General features: G+C 35.9%; 1 long non-coding RNA gene across 1 annotated transcript; it reads right to left on the reverse strand.

Annotated features, from left to right (window-relative positions):
- Positions 1–249: 249 nt before the first annotated feature.
- LOC150105291 (uncharacterized) lies at positions 250–2,977 on the reverse strand. The gene is made up of 3 exons (XR_016548483.1): positions 2,970–2,977; positions 1,736–1,836; positions 250–404 (listed from the first exon to the last, which is right to left on the reverse strand). It is a non-coding gene; the product is annotated as an uncharacterized LOC150105291 (long non-coding RNA).
- Positions 2,978–17,100: the final 14,123 nt, after the last annotated feature.

Raw genomic sequence — 17,100 nt, forward strand, 5'->3', positions numbered from 1 at the left:
GTAATACATGAAATTCCGTGCTACGCTTTCAGACTAATTTCACTCAAATCAAAACTCATTTCAGCTAAAGCAGTTGCTTCATTTGCAATCTGTACTTTATGCACACCAGAGCCACCATCTGCAGCTGTAACCAGGAAGACAGCATATGAGACCCCCGAAACAGCATTCTCCTATGGGACATCCACACCAATATGCTCCTGGTGCACTCATCAGCTTGGCTCGAACCGGATCAGAAACAAGAGGAGAAAGTTTCTCGCTAGGCTGACCATCGGCATCGCAAGTGCCAGCGGTTAAGTTGCAGGTGGTTCCTTGAGGACAGCAAGAATCGGAGTTTTCACAGCACACAGCATTGGGATGGATGCAGCAGGCATTATACAAGTGGGTGCTCTCGCATTTTGTCGAACCTGCAAGGATAAACGTGAAAGGTCAATTCTCGGTCTTTAGAGTATAGACTATAGATGTAAATTGAGACTTCTAACCGTTTCTTTATTTTTGAATCTTAGGCATTAAGTGATCAGATAGCCTGACCTGGAATTAACATAGCCTGCTAATATGCAAATGATCTAATCAGACAAACTTGGCTTAAAAGAAAAAAGAGGGTCCAAAAAAAGTAATGGAAAGATATTGATTCTCGTGTGAGCTACACATAAACATCACAATAATTTGTTACAATAAATGCAGGATATTTTGTTCTTATCTTGGCTATTACTCGAACTCCTGTATCTCAGAAAGTATGAAGACATTCATCCCTCATTAAAGACTTTAAAACCCTAAATGAAAATAAAAGAATTAAATATTATTGAAATAAATATTAATGTAGATAATTAATTTCGAACCTAAATATCTGGAAGATACATCACTTAATATTCATTTACGTTATACTCGCAATCAAACAGATGTTATTAACACGAGACTGTCAAGCTCATGGTTCTGCTATTATTTATATTGGTGGTAGGCGTAATATTACTTATAGTGGTGGTAGTCGGCAGTAGATGGCGTTGGTGTTAGGTGATGAAGGTAGGTGGAGTAGTGAGACGCGGTGTTGTAAAGTCTATGCCCTCCCTCGATGAGTCTTTGGACTCCCTGGACATGTGATGAAATAATAATAATAATAATAATAATAATAATAATAATAATAATAATAATAATAATAATAATTTACATATGCTATCACTGCAATGATGAAATGTAAGCTTATTCAGAGGTGTGCTTTGGTTCATTAGTAACTTGTAATTTCGTGAGATACCAGTTCAGTTCTACTTAATGCAGGCTGAGTTAACAGCGGAACAGCCAAGTTCAACTAATAATTATAACACATGCAGAATAGTGTTAGCGGAACAGTTATTGTAAATAATATATGATTAAGCGTTTATGAATGCACTTGTCGCCTATATTTTTTTCCGTATAACATATTAATTAAAGTAATATAATTTAAATTAATATTACTTTATACGACTATTTTAGGATTGTTTTAGTGTGAGATGAATGAAAATTTTCATTCAACCAGATTGGCTGAGATTTGTACTGATGCGCTATTTAAACACATTTAGAAGGGAGCTCAATTAAATCATACTTTATACACACACACACACACACACAGAGAGAGAGAGAGAGAGAGAGAGAGAGCTTCTTACTTCTTATATGCACGCTATATTTTACTGAAGTATCTAACAATCAAATTTCGGCTTTTAATTAACTACTCAGAATTTTATTGTTTAAGAAAGAGAAAACCTACCTTCGGGACAGGTATAGTTGTCTCCAGGGAGCACATGCCGGCGGCAAGAGCAGCTAAAAGAGCGAACACAATTCCAGCGATCATGTTTATACTAATAACACCTAAATACCAGAAAAAAATTATGTGAATGTAATGAACAATACAGATTTTATGATGGCTGCTTAATCAACGAAATTATACATAAAACCAAAGAGTAATATACCAAATCGAATTACATTCTAATGTAAGTTTACGTGTGTCTGTCTTAATACACAACACGGAAACCCTTCAATCCGAAATGTAGTGACTGCGTTTTAAGATTTGCTTTAAGAATGAAATGAGTGTTCACTCAGCCAGTTAAATGAAATTTGAATGGCTGAATGAGCACTGTTTCCACTTTCCGATCCACGAACAGTAGATTCGAATCCACAGTACGAAATGATGTAGCTTGAAGAAGCTTTATGTTTTGTCTCTGAAGGCATACATGTGCTGTAGATTTCTAACTGTAGATTTCTAAAAAAAAACACTTTTTTTTAGGTTAACATGATAACAAATCATGATAACAAATAGGTAAAAGCCAATAATTGTTTATTTTCTGTTTGCTAACACGATGTAATACACCTGAACTCTCGCAAGTCATGAGCATAAACAATTACTGGCTTTTACCTATTTGTTATCATGATTTTCTACTATGATTTTGTTACTGATTTTCGCAGTTTACAGACACTCAGAATCTTTGTTGCTTCGGGGTAAGTTCAAACCATCCAACAAAACTGTGATGGCACCTGCCTACCGATCGTACACTGGAAAGGAGTAAAAAGAGATTGTGGACTGATAAGTTGAAGATCTCCGCAACATAAAAATCGACTGCTTGTATATAGGAAACAACAGGTTTAGCAATATATATGCATCCACTATCCACATTGGTAAAGGTAATATCATGATATAAAAGCACGTTTTGCTAATCAAAATAAAAGCCCTGTGGCGTATCAACCAACATTTAATGATGCAACATATAAGAACTTGCAATGTTTCACCAAATGTGCGAATTCCTGGACATTCATGTTATACAATTTGTTGCACACGACTTTCCACAAAGAACTATTTGCTGAGTGATAAAGAAATACAATCATTATTTCAACCTCTTCATAATACTAAATGGATAGTAGAAAGCCTGATGTTGCAATAAATATAAATTTATTTTAATAACTTTAATAATAAAATTTAATATTTTTAATCTGTTAAACATACTTACAGCGAACGATCCACAATGCACAATGGTTTCGATGAGTGGTTGGAATAAAATGCGACGAAAGGGCTTCAGTTAAATACTCACCAATATCTCAATGGCCTTGATGAATTCCTTTCATTTCCATGCATGTTTATCAAAATTACTAAAAATAACAATTTATCATTTGTCATTGTAAATAATTATTTTCGATTTTACACTTTGTGTTCTCGGAGCTGCCTTGACTTGCTTTGATGAGCATCTAGAATTATCAGTGATATCTACAGATTTCCGCAACTGAAAGAAAAGTACCAGAATAGCTCGAAAATACCCCAACAATATCACGAATAGTTGTTTTTCAGAAAATATTTAAATTTGTGGCAAATTTCTAAACGTTTATAATAACTACGAATCTTAATAACTACGAGCCTTTCTTCGACCGGTTCTCTCGATCTCTGATGCGAGCAAGTAGGATTTTGTTCAGATGGAAAATGGGCTTGTTAATTCTGCTCTGAAGTAAATCGATAGCATAACTCTCGCTATTTCAGACAATAACATAACTTTTAAGGTGGGGGACCACGAGATGGCGGCAATTGCCTGCCTTACTCTCTTCGCTAGATACCGTTTATAATTAGTGAGGTCTTGGGCCGGTTATCTCTGATTGGCTAAGAATGAAGACTGACTGCTCTTTGATTTAGTTGAGTTATCCTGCCTTACACTAAGCTAGCAAGGTTTTCCTTCCCATAAAATGGACAAACTGGCCATAAGAACACACGTAATTAAACACATAACCCGCACATCCATGCCTTCAGTTGCTTCATCCGTAATTCCAAACCACTTAGGTTAAGTGATTTTAGCAAAATTCGTTACACGTAATTTCTCTACTAATCGTTAGAAGACTGGTAGATAATATTATAAAATGTTAAGGGAAAAAGTGAACATCCCCTCCCCTAAGGAAAATATAAATATGAAGCAGTCAAAGATGCACCGCTTAAGAAAATCCGGTCCACTACACTCTCTGAAGCAGTTTCGTTTTCATGATAACTACATAACAGTTTATAAGTTGGTTAACTCGTATTTATTTTTTTTCTATTTTATTTTATGTTAATCCCATACACGAGAGGTTGGTTAATCAACTTATAGTACGTTAGTTCCGTGTATGACTAGTGGGTTGGGAAAGGAGGTACTTGATTACATTTCTTTTAAAAGTCTGTATGTTGTATTCCTTATGAAATGCGTCAGGGGGGAAGACTGTTCCACAGTACAGCAGAAGCAGGGATGAAGGAGGAGGTTTCAAGCTGTATACTGTGAACGGATGTTGGGTGGCAGCTGCACGTGTTCCAACGGACTTAGTATTGAGTGAGAGGATCATTGATGCTATTTCAGATGAACATTTGCCGTGGAAATATTTATAGAACACACATACAGCAGAAACCAAATGCTGGTGCAAAAGTGGGAGGAGAGTTGGTAAAAAATGGGTTATTAAATGATCGCCTTAACAATATTTATTGTTTAACTATTTTTCACATTGATTCAGCGTATTGGTCTGATTCCATGTCATCTGACATCTTAAATGGAAATGAAATAGAAATAAAAATAAAACTCACAGTATATTATCTTAATTTATTACTAATTTCTGATTTCCCTAAATCAATATACACCCTCTGTCCAAAAAGAAACCGAACAGTTCGAAAATAGAAGAAACTAGTGGCGCCACCTGTTGTATCATTTTGTTGTCGAAAGAGGCAACCTTCATTAGTGTTGTATCAACTGTTTATGACATTTGTTTCATTAGAAGCCGAGTTATGCTGCTAAGAGTGACAGTGTGTTTGGACGAACGGTCGGAAAATGAGAGCTGCGATTGACTTTTGTGTTAAACTTGGTAAAGTTTTACCGAAATTCATTAAATACTTCAAAAAGCATACCATGATGAATGCTTATCCCGTACTCAAGTTTACGAGTGGTTTAAGCGATTTCAAAATGGTCGTGGGACGCTTGAGGACGACGAAAAGCTTGGCTGTCCAAAAACTGAACTGAGCGAAGTTAACGTCCAAAACGTGCATGATTTCATCAAAGAAAACCCGAAATCGTCCGTGAAATTGATTGAAGATAAATTGGGGATTCCAAATTCAACTGTGCACAACATTTTGACCGAGAGTTTGGGCCTTCGTAAATTGAATTCATGATTTGTTCCCCACAAGCTGACCGACGACCAAAAAATGTATTGAATTGAACACTGCAAGGACCTCATTAAAACCGCTCGTAAGGACTCAAACTTCCTTGAAACTTCCTTGAAACGATTTATTACTGGTTAGGAAAAGTGGTGTTTTGAGTATAAGCCCGAAGCAAAGCGCCAGAGGGCTGAGCGGAGACCACCAGAAGAGGGGCATCCGAAAAAACGTCGCTTGGAGAAGTCAAAAGTTTCCTACGATTCCAAGGGCATTATCCACAACGATTTCGTTCCGCTTGGCCAAATGGTCAATTGTGAGTTTTATCTCGAAGTTTTGAAGCGATTGATAGCGATAATTCGTCGCGTACGGCATGAATATAATATCTTGACGACCGACCATTCGTCAAAACACACCGTCACTCTTGGCACTATAACTCGGTTTCTAATGAAACAAATGTCATAAACAGTTGACACAACACTAATGAAGATTGCCGCTTTCGACAACAAAAAGATACAACAGGTGGCGCCACTAGTTTCTTCTATTTTCGAAACGTTCGGTTTCTTTTTGGACGGAGGGTGTATTGTGACATCGCTATTTATTATTGAATTAATTTTGAAAATATTCCCCTCCTCTCCCCATAGGATATGTTCATCTGGAATTCGATATGTCAGTCTGACTACCAGTTGTTTCAGTTAAAAATTTGAACATATCTGAAGATCTTTTCCGAAAATTCTTATCTTGTTTTTATTCCTATGCTACTCTGTTTGTCAAAACACAATTAAACGTTTATCAAAACTACGGACAACTATTGATGAATTTGGGACTCATGAAGTCAAATACAATACGTTAGTTCAACAGATGTGGATTAAAACATAAAAGATGGGGAAAAATTTCATTTGGTAAAAAGGTAAATTTCATTAAAAAAATTTGTATTGAAATTTTGCAATTGAAAAATTTTGTAACTGTATTTGTAATTGTACTTTTTTTTGTAAATATTTGTAATTGTCAATTTCCAGTTCAAAGCTTTAAAAATTAATTAAATCCTTATTGACAAGTCATGACATGTTTTCGACATGTTATGCTATGTATGTTATGACATTTAAAGCCTGGCGACCAGAGGCGAATTCTCCATGCTTGCTATGCTTGTTGCACAAGCTCATTAATTGAGAAAGAAGTAATATTTATTTGTTAATAAATGCATGCATTTATAAGCATTCCATTTAGGCTTTTATTTTTGTAGACAGGAGACGTTTTAAGCTTGCGCGGCAATAATTGAGCTTTGCATTGTGTATCGAAGGCCGATGCTTGCTTGTCTAGTCAAAGCTACCTTGGCTTGCTCGGTTGAGGAAGTTTCCAGGTCCTCTCTGTAGCACTGTGATTTCATGCGCGCGCATAGCCATTTCCGTTCCTTTCACGTCGTCTTAAACAACAAGGCCATGCGCATTCAAAGTAGCTCTAGCCAGTGAGCTTCAGCCAGCCTTTACAAGCGTGCGTGTTGCTTGGGAAAATTACAACCAACTTTTTATGACGATGTTATTGACCAGTTTATAAAGAAGAACTGGAGGGTGGAATTTGTATTCAAGTAGCTAAATTGAAAAAGATAGAATATCATTTGTAAAATAAATGTTGTATTTGTATGATTAAATGTACATACATTTCTAAATATATAGTTTTAAATGGTCAGTAATTCATTATTCTGCTAATCAGACTTCAATCACTCCCTGAATGATAACAAGAGCATGCGTGAATTTCAAGACCAGCATTCGCCCCTGCTGGCGACCTAAAAAATATTCTACTTTAAACTTGATGATGATGCAGCTAGCAATGACTGGAGAGTGTGATTTTTATCAAAGTAAATAGCTAAAACGAAAGTAATTTGCAGGCCGTCGTACTCGAAATGGAATCTGATAATAGTCAAATCAATTCGAATAGCAAGGTGACCTTCGTTAATGTTTTCGAGTTTTGTGTACTAAAATAAATTTAGTGGAACATCTGGAATGAAGGATCGGCTTCTGTTATCTCTGTTAAATGTCTGTTTATCTAATAAGATATTCCAGCAATTGCCACTTGTAATGGATCATAAACACAAAACGATAACCCTTGGGTCAATAAATTCTTTTTATTACAAAGAAAGGAGTAAACAATGACAACCATAATAACTCCATTACATGAATGGGCTACTGAAGAAGTGAAGAACACATGAAAAAAATATACTAATCACGTCTTCAGTAGCCCAGTTGTATCCTTTTGTCAGTGAACCCCGATAGGGGTTCACTGACAAGTGTTGTGTGCCCGCTCATCCACATATAATACAAAAAAAAAAAAAAAAATCGTAAATTCTGATCCAGGTTGATAATGATGGGGGACCGTCCGGTAAAAACTGTAGACTACCGGTTATATTATATTGTTATGAGCAGCGAATTGATCTACAATACAACTATAACTACAAGAGCTTTAGCGCTTGTATACTTCATTTTTTTAAAAAATCTTTCTTCCATTCATTCTTCAAGAGCGGATGGTATGGTTTTGATAGCCTTAAAACTGTACAGACTTTGAGCCGGGAAGGGGGAGGGGTAGCGTAATCTGTCTTCATGAGTATTGCTTCAACTTGAAGCAATACTCATGTACTTGAGTCAAGGCCGGATTTAGATTTGCTGAGGCCCTAAGCTATGCAAAACCCAGAGGCCCCCTACTGTTGGTCTCGGAAAAATTTTAAATATATACTCCTTTTTAATATATGAAAATATATTGTCTTTTAATTTTTATTAAAAAAATAATAAAGTATGCGTTTACAAAATCACAGAAATAATTATATAATTAAAGGGTTTTAAAAACGACAAATAAGGCTCAAAAAAAAAAAAAGACAAAATATCTCAATCACTTTTACAATGCGCCAAAATTATTTTAATGTTATATTTTGTATATTTAAAATTATTTAGAAATTATCATCGTGATATGTCTGACTTCATTCGAGTGATTTTTCAACGGATATTTTTTTGTTTTTTTATTTGAGGCCCCGGCAGATTGCGAGGCTCTAAGCTGTAGCTTTTTAGCTTATACGTAAATCTGGCACTGACTTCAGTATCGTATTTCAAGTACTTCAAGCCGTAATCTTGAAGGCTTCAAGATTACGGCTCCTCCGTTTTTATTATTATTATTATTATTATTATTATTATTATTATTATTATTATTATTATTATTATTATTATTGTCTTAGGGACGACTATTTTATATCAGAATTTGTAAGGTAATTCAGCTGTTAGTTCTCTCATCCCTCGTAATGCTCTATTTGGCATGGTTCTGGTGATGTCCCTCCTTTCGTGCCGATGCTATTTTGCATCCGGCACAAACTACTAACTGCTAATACATGTTATTTTGCACCAAAATAGCATGTGGTTATCTTTTCTTCCTGAATGTGATGACTGGTTGAGAATGTAACACGTTTAAAGTAGTGCGTGAGTTCTCTTAGTAAACTTCCTTTCGTTGGAAGTATGTGGACATGAAATTGCATCCAGGATACGAACATTTATAAGGGCAAGCTTGAAAAATAAAGGCCTTGTAATAAGCAACTACTCAGTCTCCAAAAGCTAGAAAGGTTAAAAAAGGCCTCGCCTATTCTCTATAAGGAAATAAAAGGCGTTAACTGATTTTTATTTATTTATTTTTAGGTGTCTTGCAAAATGCGTGCGCATGTGCTACATTCTTCTTTTCAAATCTGTTCATATGCATGTGAATTATCTGCTCTGACTGCAAAGATCTTATTACAGTTTTTTTATTTGGAATCTATACCGAATAATTCTGATCAATTTGAATTATTATATAGGATCGTTTTAGCCAAAAATTGGAAATAGGATTCGAAACTATTATGTAGTATGATGAAAATGCATAGTTCTAGAGATGTGTTAAAACCAGGCATAGCTGCAATCGTGATAATTTATGACGACATTATCCTCAATGTTACGCTTTCGCGCAACGCATTTTATTGCGTAAGTTTCCGTAATCCAGCGGAATAAGTTGGTTGCTCCTTATTCCTGGTGGTATCCCATGTCTGTCGAAGAGTGTGTTCAAGGGGCCGGTTTGCCTGCTTTGCGGGAGGCAAAATCCCCAGGATAAACTAGGTGAAAACCCTGCTGTCCACGCACAAGACCAGTTAACTTGGCTGTGGCTGAGGAAGATCCTTAAGCTCCTCACGTCTCCAACGAGAATCGAGTCTAGGACACTCCTTCCCCAGGCATGCATATGGTTGCGAAGAGCACAGCCACTAGATTAACAGCGCGGACGACGACAATATACAAAGATAATATTGTAAAATTGATCTCTCTTTTTTTTTTATTTTCCCACATAATCTCCATACTTGTTTTAATTACAACAGCGTTTCAAAATATAAGGTCACAGCTACAACATGAAAATGAACCTTTCTCAGAACTGGGAAAAAGTCTGAACTAGTGAAGAAATTATTTGCATTATCTGTTTCCTCAACGATAACAAGATGGTCTGTCATTTGTATCCATAACGTTCGTTCACCCTTAGAACGACTAAAGTTCGATACAAGGTTTAGAAAAAACTGTTCTAAACCTTTCTTCGAGTTGTTCCCAATTTCATTATTTAGATTATTTAGACCGCTGCGACGGCAAACGGGTATTTTTCTCCGGAAACTCATGAAGATCCACCTTAGAATCTACACTAGTTCAGACAAATAATATACTGTGTTAGGGTTAGAGACCTCGAGATGGGGCACTTGTTGGACTCACTTCATCAGATGCTGTTAAATCTCCATCGGTAGCTTCAGAGATTGGCTACCGGTGGAGATTAAACTTCTCTCCTCAGCCTCTAAAGGTTAGATATGACTGAAACAACCTAGCCTACTCCCTGCAAAGAATCAAAAGTGTTAGCAAATTTATTTATCTATATCTATTTTGTTAAATAAATTTAATTTCATTATTTAGACCTTTAGCCCTAACTAAAATTTCGAAAGATGGAGAGCAAGTTCCATTTTTTGGGGTCTTTTCCGATAATAAGCACATGCAATCAATGAATCAAGGCTTTTCGAGAGAGAGAGAGAGAGAGAGAGAAAAGAAACTGAAGCCATGTCGTCGAGATATGGGGCTAAAACCTGAGTTTCAGTTGAAAAGATCCTACTTGCCCATGTCAGATATCTCGACTGGTTCCAAGGACTCGGCGTAGACAATAATCCACTCTGCAAAACCCACCATCAACGTCTACACTACTTAATCCACCGTCACTGTCCATACACTAATAATATTTTTATCTGCCTACACCACAAAACCCAACATCATCCTCTCTCACCATGCCTTGTCCACCATGTGTACACTACATTACCAGCTATCCATACACTATGCAATCCAACCTGCGCTAATAGTATTATTGTCTCTTAACGGCATCTATTCTCTGTCCGATTTACATGTATCTAATCTAATCTAATCCTGTGGCCTCCTCTTTAAGAGGGTTGCAGCTGATGAACAGTCTGCTTCCATGCCTCTCTATTTCTCGCTTCTGTAAGATTCTTGCCCGTCCAATTTTTGATGTTGTCTTTCCATTGCAGTCGGGGATCAGTGACGCTCCCAGGGAGGGGGCCAAGGGCCCCCCCAAAGAAAAAGTTAAAAAACACTAGAAAATTTTCCAAAATACTTTTCCTAACTAAAATTCATTTTTTATTTATGTTGTGTCATGTCTTCTATTTCAAAAATGCTTATGAATTAGGGATCACATAAGGTGAGAGAACCCTATAGCATGTTTCCCAACCTATGGTGTGCGACGATGGGACAGGTGGTCCACAGGCTTGAATTAACCAAATAAATCTATATATTTTAATTATCCAAACAACACAAATTAAAATTTAATAAGTAAGTAAAAATTATTAAAATAAAATGAATACTTCAAAAAAAAATAGTGGCAGAATGTTCATGGAATGAACATTCTGCCGCTATTTTAATTTATAGCGGCAGGATGACGAGTAATAAAAGAGGGGGGAAGTGAAAAACAATATGGTTTTATTGCTTCCATGGTTTTATTGATAACACATGTTCATGAAGTGAACATGTGTTATCTATCTATCTATATATATATATATATATATATATATATATATATATATATATATATATATATATATATATATATATATATATATATATATATATATAGATAGATAGATAGATGGCGTATATGGGCTGATGTGCCAGGGTGTCACGTGACTAAACTCAAGCTTGTTTCGGAGCGCCTAAGAAGCACAACCAGTCTTCGAAATGGAAGCGTCCTTGGAACAGCGCTATGCGATTACATTTTGTGTGCGTTTGCAAAAATCGGCATCGGACAATTTTAACGTGATACACGAAGCTTTCCACGATGAAGCAATGTCGAGGGCAAGTGTTTTTCGCTAGCATAAAACTTTTAAGGAAGGAAGGCAAAATGTGGAAGATCTTGAACGTGAGGGAAGACCTTCAAAGTCCATTGCAGAGACAATGATCAACACAGCAGCGATTATCATTAAGCACGTTGAAAGGAAGCGTCCATTGCTGAAGAATGGCTTCTTACTGCACCACGATAACGCAAGGCCACATATTGCTGGTTGTGCAGTGGACGTTTTGCAGAAGAACAACACAGATATCCTACCACACCCTCCATACAGTCCTGATCTCGCACCGTGCGATTTCTGGCTGTTTCCTCAGCTCAAGAAACCACTAAGAGGCCGCCATTTCGAAAGCAACAAAGCATGTGTAAAAGCTGCGGAGGCGGTTTTGAAAGAACTCTCAAAAAACGGACTTTCACATGTGTTTAAGAAGTGGACGCAACGTTGGGACAAATGCATCGCGTCTCACGGTAGTTACTTCGAAAAAGACCATGTAAATGATGACGATTAAAGGTAATCTGTTTTCTGTATAAATATAGTCTTATTACTTATTGAACAGCCTACGTATATATATTAGTTTTAACACATTTACGAATTTTAACACTTTCGGTTGAATTTTATTGCTGCGAGCAAACTCTAATTAATAACAATAGTTTTTAGTTAGATACTGTGTTTGCCGGTGCAACATATGGTTTTGCTTGAGTCTATATGTACAGCATAGCTTCTGTATGAGGGGACATGTGATTTATTAATTAGTGTCGTTTTTATCCCAGTTGTCTCTACTTGCACTATTTGTTGAGAAATATATTACACAGACTGCTTATACCTTATTTACTGACATAATAAAAGTACTTGTTTTTCTTGCCTCTGCAATATAGTGGCTATTGGAGGAGAGCGTGTTGTTTACCGCGGGAGCAAGTTACTATCGCTCTGCTCTGAACGTGTTTCAGCTTTTTTTCATTTGCGAAACGTTTTAATTTCTTTTTTTTTTGAAAAGTAAAATCAGAGGTGAGAGTTATATGCGAGTAAGTACGGTGTTTCAATTATGGATAAGTACAATGGTCCCTTCTTTAAATGGAAAAATATCTCGGATGACAGTGATAATACAAAACGAGTTTGTAAGGACAGTTTGTGTGTAGTTTCTGAAGAGAAGGAGGTCTGTAACGAATCCACAGAAATATAGAATTCCCATCAGTTGCAATGCGATAATATTAATACGCTTAACGAAAGGAAATATTTGCTGATTTGACCAGTGCATCGCATTCAAAGGTAAATACAATTGGTTATTTTGTAGGAACATTTTTCTGTTTTGTGACTTTTCTCCGTTTACGGTAATTATGCCTACATTATTGTGTTATTCATCAACAACTGTTTACAGTTTTGAATGTGTATATAAAGTCAATATCAACAGTAGCCTGATTACGAATGCTTGATGAAAGTGACGGGGAGGTTTGAAGCCACCCCGGATAGTATTCAAAAGGTAAATACAATTGGTTATTTTGTATAGGGCCCCGAAACTTATTAGTTTAGAATTTAACCACTGGGAAAGGGTTTGTGTCCACCTCAAAACTCTGAAACAGAATTTGGAAACATTTTCCGAATAACTTTTTATGAGAAATTTCTGTGATTTCATGATCCATTTCAGGCTTGCTGTCACGAGAACGACCTTTCGTTATCGAAAAAAGAACAGCTAATTGAGCTTTCAAGTGACAGTGGGCTTAAAATGCAATTTCTTGATCGTGGTTTGGCTCGATTCTGGATCTCACCTTCAGTGAGAAGTGAATTTCTCGAATTATTTGAAGAAGTCGAAAATCGTCATGCAGTTTTCTACAACCTATCTTTGCGAGATTTTCATCGCTCCTTCAAATAAAAACAAAATACAGAATTCGTCTTAGTGTGTGTGCCGATCTTCGACTGAAGTTGACCAATATTGAGCCAGATATTCAGCAACTCTGCAAGGTCGAGAAGCTCATTAATATCATTAAAAGTAAATAGTAACATAATTATATCATTTTATTTATTTGTTTAATAAAAATTAAAACTTTGTTTTAATTTTTATTAAACAAATGCCTGATTACGTTTTGGGGCCCTATACAAAATAACCAATTGTATTTACCTTTTGAATACTATCCGGGGTGGCTCCAAACCTCCACGTCCTTTTCATCAAGCATTCGTAATCAGGCTTTTGTGGATAAAAATTAAAACTTTGTTTTAATTTTTATCCACAAAATTTAAATTTTTATCTGTATATCCGGCTTGGTTGGCCGACTCTCCAGCCAAAAGGCTATGAGTTCGAATCCCGTCATGTGCATGGATGTTCGTGATTGTCTGTGAATATACTAGTGGTAGTGGTCGGCAGTAGACAGCGTTGGTGTAGATGATGATGATGATTGTAGTTGGTAGTTGTGGTTGGTAAAGACGGAGAGTTGTAAGGAAGGTGCCCTTCCTCGATATGTCTTTGGACTACCTGGAGGTGTAATGTAATAATAATATCGACAAGCTTTATATGTTCATTGGGCATCACATAGTTCGTTTGAATTTGGCACTTGGAAATGCTATATCTGTGACAAATAAGAAATTGCATTGGCATAATTGAAAAGGTACACAATTTCTTCAATACCCCTAAAAGACAGGACGTCCTTATTGTTTATAATATTATAATATTAATATCTTTAAGATTTATAATATCTTTATTTAGCTTGCAAAAAATATTTGAGTGCACCTTACCATTGTCTAAAATAAAGCAAAAACCTGACAGTGACCTCTTAATTGCCCTAAATTTTGTTGATGATGATGTTGTGGCTCATCACAGCTTGTGTAGCGCAGTAGAAGTGGCGTTTGTATTCTACAGCGCTTGACCGCACGACGAAAGGCGTTCGAATCTAGTCGTCAACTAGAAGAACTTTTTCTAAACCTTTTCTCGACTGGTTCCAGAGTTAGTCGATCTCTGGCACAGGCTAGCGGGTTTTCCTCCCGGAAACTCGAGTTTTTCGTCCGTAAACTAGAAAATCGAGTCTAGAACTCACACTATTTCAGACATAAAATATATTGTGTTTTCGTGAAACACCAGAGTCTTCATTTAAAGATATTTACAATGAAGCATGTATAAAAGCCAATAATTTTAATGTTGACATTAAAAAGCCAAGGACTTCATCAAAACAAACATTAAGGTCCAATGTTCCAGCCGATTCTGTAGAAGAGTATTTCAAGAGAATTATTTCATTCCATTTATTGACCAAATATTGACTAAACTTCATGAACGTTTCACTCGGCACCGCAACATTTTGAAATAATTTTTTTTCTCTTCTACCAAGTGGAAAAGATGCTCCAACAGCAAGTGCAATGGAAGATTTTCGTCAATTATGTGAATTTTATGTCGGTGATTTGCCTTATAGAAATCCAGCAATTTTGAACGCCGAATTCAAGTTGTGGTATAAGAAATTTGAAAAACCGTTTGCAATAGCTCCATGCAAAAATGCCATTGATGCAGTTTCAAAGTGTGATATATCTTAACATTTATAACTTATTAAAAATATTTGCAACGCTACCGGTAACAAGATGCGTCAGTGAAAGGTCATTTTCTAACTTATGCCTTTTAAAAACCTGTTTAAGATCTACCATGACACAATCACGATTGAACGGACTGGCTTTGTTATACATATACACACAGAGAGAGATTAATGTAACCAAGACTGAAATAATTCAAGAGCTTTGTAAAATGAAAAGAAAACTGGATTTTATTCTTTAAATAAATTTTTATAATCACCTAATGAATTTTATTGAATGAATGAAATTTAACGAATTTTAGTTGAACGGATAAAAATATTTTTAATGCAAATTCATTGTATTAAAAATATTTTTATCCGTTCAAATCCCCCCCTCCCCAATATTAAATCCTGGTCTTTCTCTCTTTTCCTCCACCATCCCCTGCAATACTATTCTGGGAAGCTCTCCAGAAGACCCTCTCATCAAATGTCCTTTAAGAATGTCTTCATTGCTCATTCTTTCAGTCCAGCTGATACGATCTATTTTTCTCAAGCACCACATTTAAAATGCATTCAATCGGTCACTCATCTCCTTATTAGTCGTCCAGGACTTGACTTGCATCCATACGTCCCCACGCTCCAGATCATTGTCTGAGGATTGTTACTTTTAACCGTTTATTTCTATTTCCTGATATGTGGTATATTTGAAAAAATATATGAAATAACGTAATAAAAAATATATTAAAAAATGCCGCTTTTGCGTTTGTTTTTTAATTCTGTGCTTAATTTCATAATTAGATCTTCTCCAACTCCCAAAGTATTCAAAACTTTTTACATTTTCTATTCTTTGTCCGTTCAAAGTGATTTCCATTCCCATCATTTCCTTTCCTTAAAATCTTCATCATTTTTGTCTTCTGGATGTTTATTTTCATTTTATATTTCTCATTTTCAACCCTGTTCAGTCTGTTCAAAATTTTTTGCAAGCCCTTCGTCTGTTTCTCTCATAAGTACAATGTCATCCGCATATCTTATATTATTTATCAAGTGGTGTACGTTTATCTTTATTCCATCCTTCAGATCTTTCAAGGCCTCCCTCATCATCCATTCACTATAGACATTAAAAAGGAGCAGGGACATCTCACGCCCTTTCCTCACACTCTGTCTTATGGGGATCCATTCAGTATCCTCTCCTTCAAATCTGACCCTGGCTTCTTGAGTTTTGTATATTCTGAACAAAATTCTCATAATATTTTATCTATTCCTATTTTATGCAAAATATCAAATAAAACAGAGTGATTAACCACACCCTACACTCTCGTACTAAACTAACGCCCAATGACATTAATAACCTAATAAAACTAATAATCTCGGCAAACTTCTTCAAGTTCAACAACAACATGTACATCCAAATCTTCGGACTCCCCATTGACCAAAACATCAGCGGACAACTAGCGGAATTATTCCTAGCACACACACATAGAATCACTCCTACTCCACCCTTCCCCCCCCCCAGCATCTCATTTTATGGCAGATACGTGGACGATATTCTGTGCATTGGAAATTCTACACACATCACCACCTTAAAAGCGTCCCTAAACAGTTATATCAACAGACTAAAATTCACCATAGAAACCGAACAGAACAAATCCATCAATTTCTTAAACTTGACACTAACCAGAACACACAACAAAATAGCCACGAAAGTATACCACAAATCCTCACATATCAGAAACTACATCCATTTCGACTCATACCATCCATTATCCGTTAAAAAATCGGTCATCTTATCACAATTCATAAATGTGTACAAATTTTCAACCAATCAGAGTAATCTAAACGCGTAAATAAAAAAAACTAACACAGATCTTCGAAAATCGCAACTATCCTACACAAGTAATAAATTATGCAAACACGACTGCCAAAAACCGCCAAAACAACCCAATTCTCAAAATTAACTTCCCTACACAAAAAATTATCAAACTACCATACACCAAAATCACATACAAATAAATCAATCACATACAAAAAAATCAATATAAATAATAATCAATATAAATAAATCAATCACATACAAAAAAAGCCTACAAATACATCTTCAAACATACTGACTACAAACTGGTATTCACCACAAA

This window comes from Typopeltis vanoorti, chromosome 6, assembly GCF_054136105.1.
Source record: "Typopeltis vanoorti isolate ZY-2024b chromosome 6, IOZ_Tvanoo_1.0, whole genome shotgun sequence".
NCBI classification, from domain to species: domain Eukaryota; kingdom Metazoa; phylum Arthropoda; class Arachnida; order Uropygi; family Thelyphonidae; genus Typopeltis; species Typopeltis vanoorti.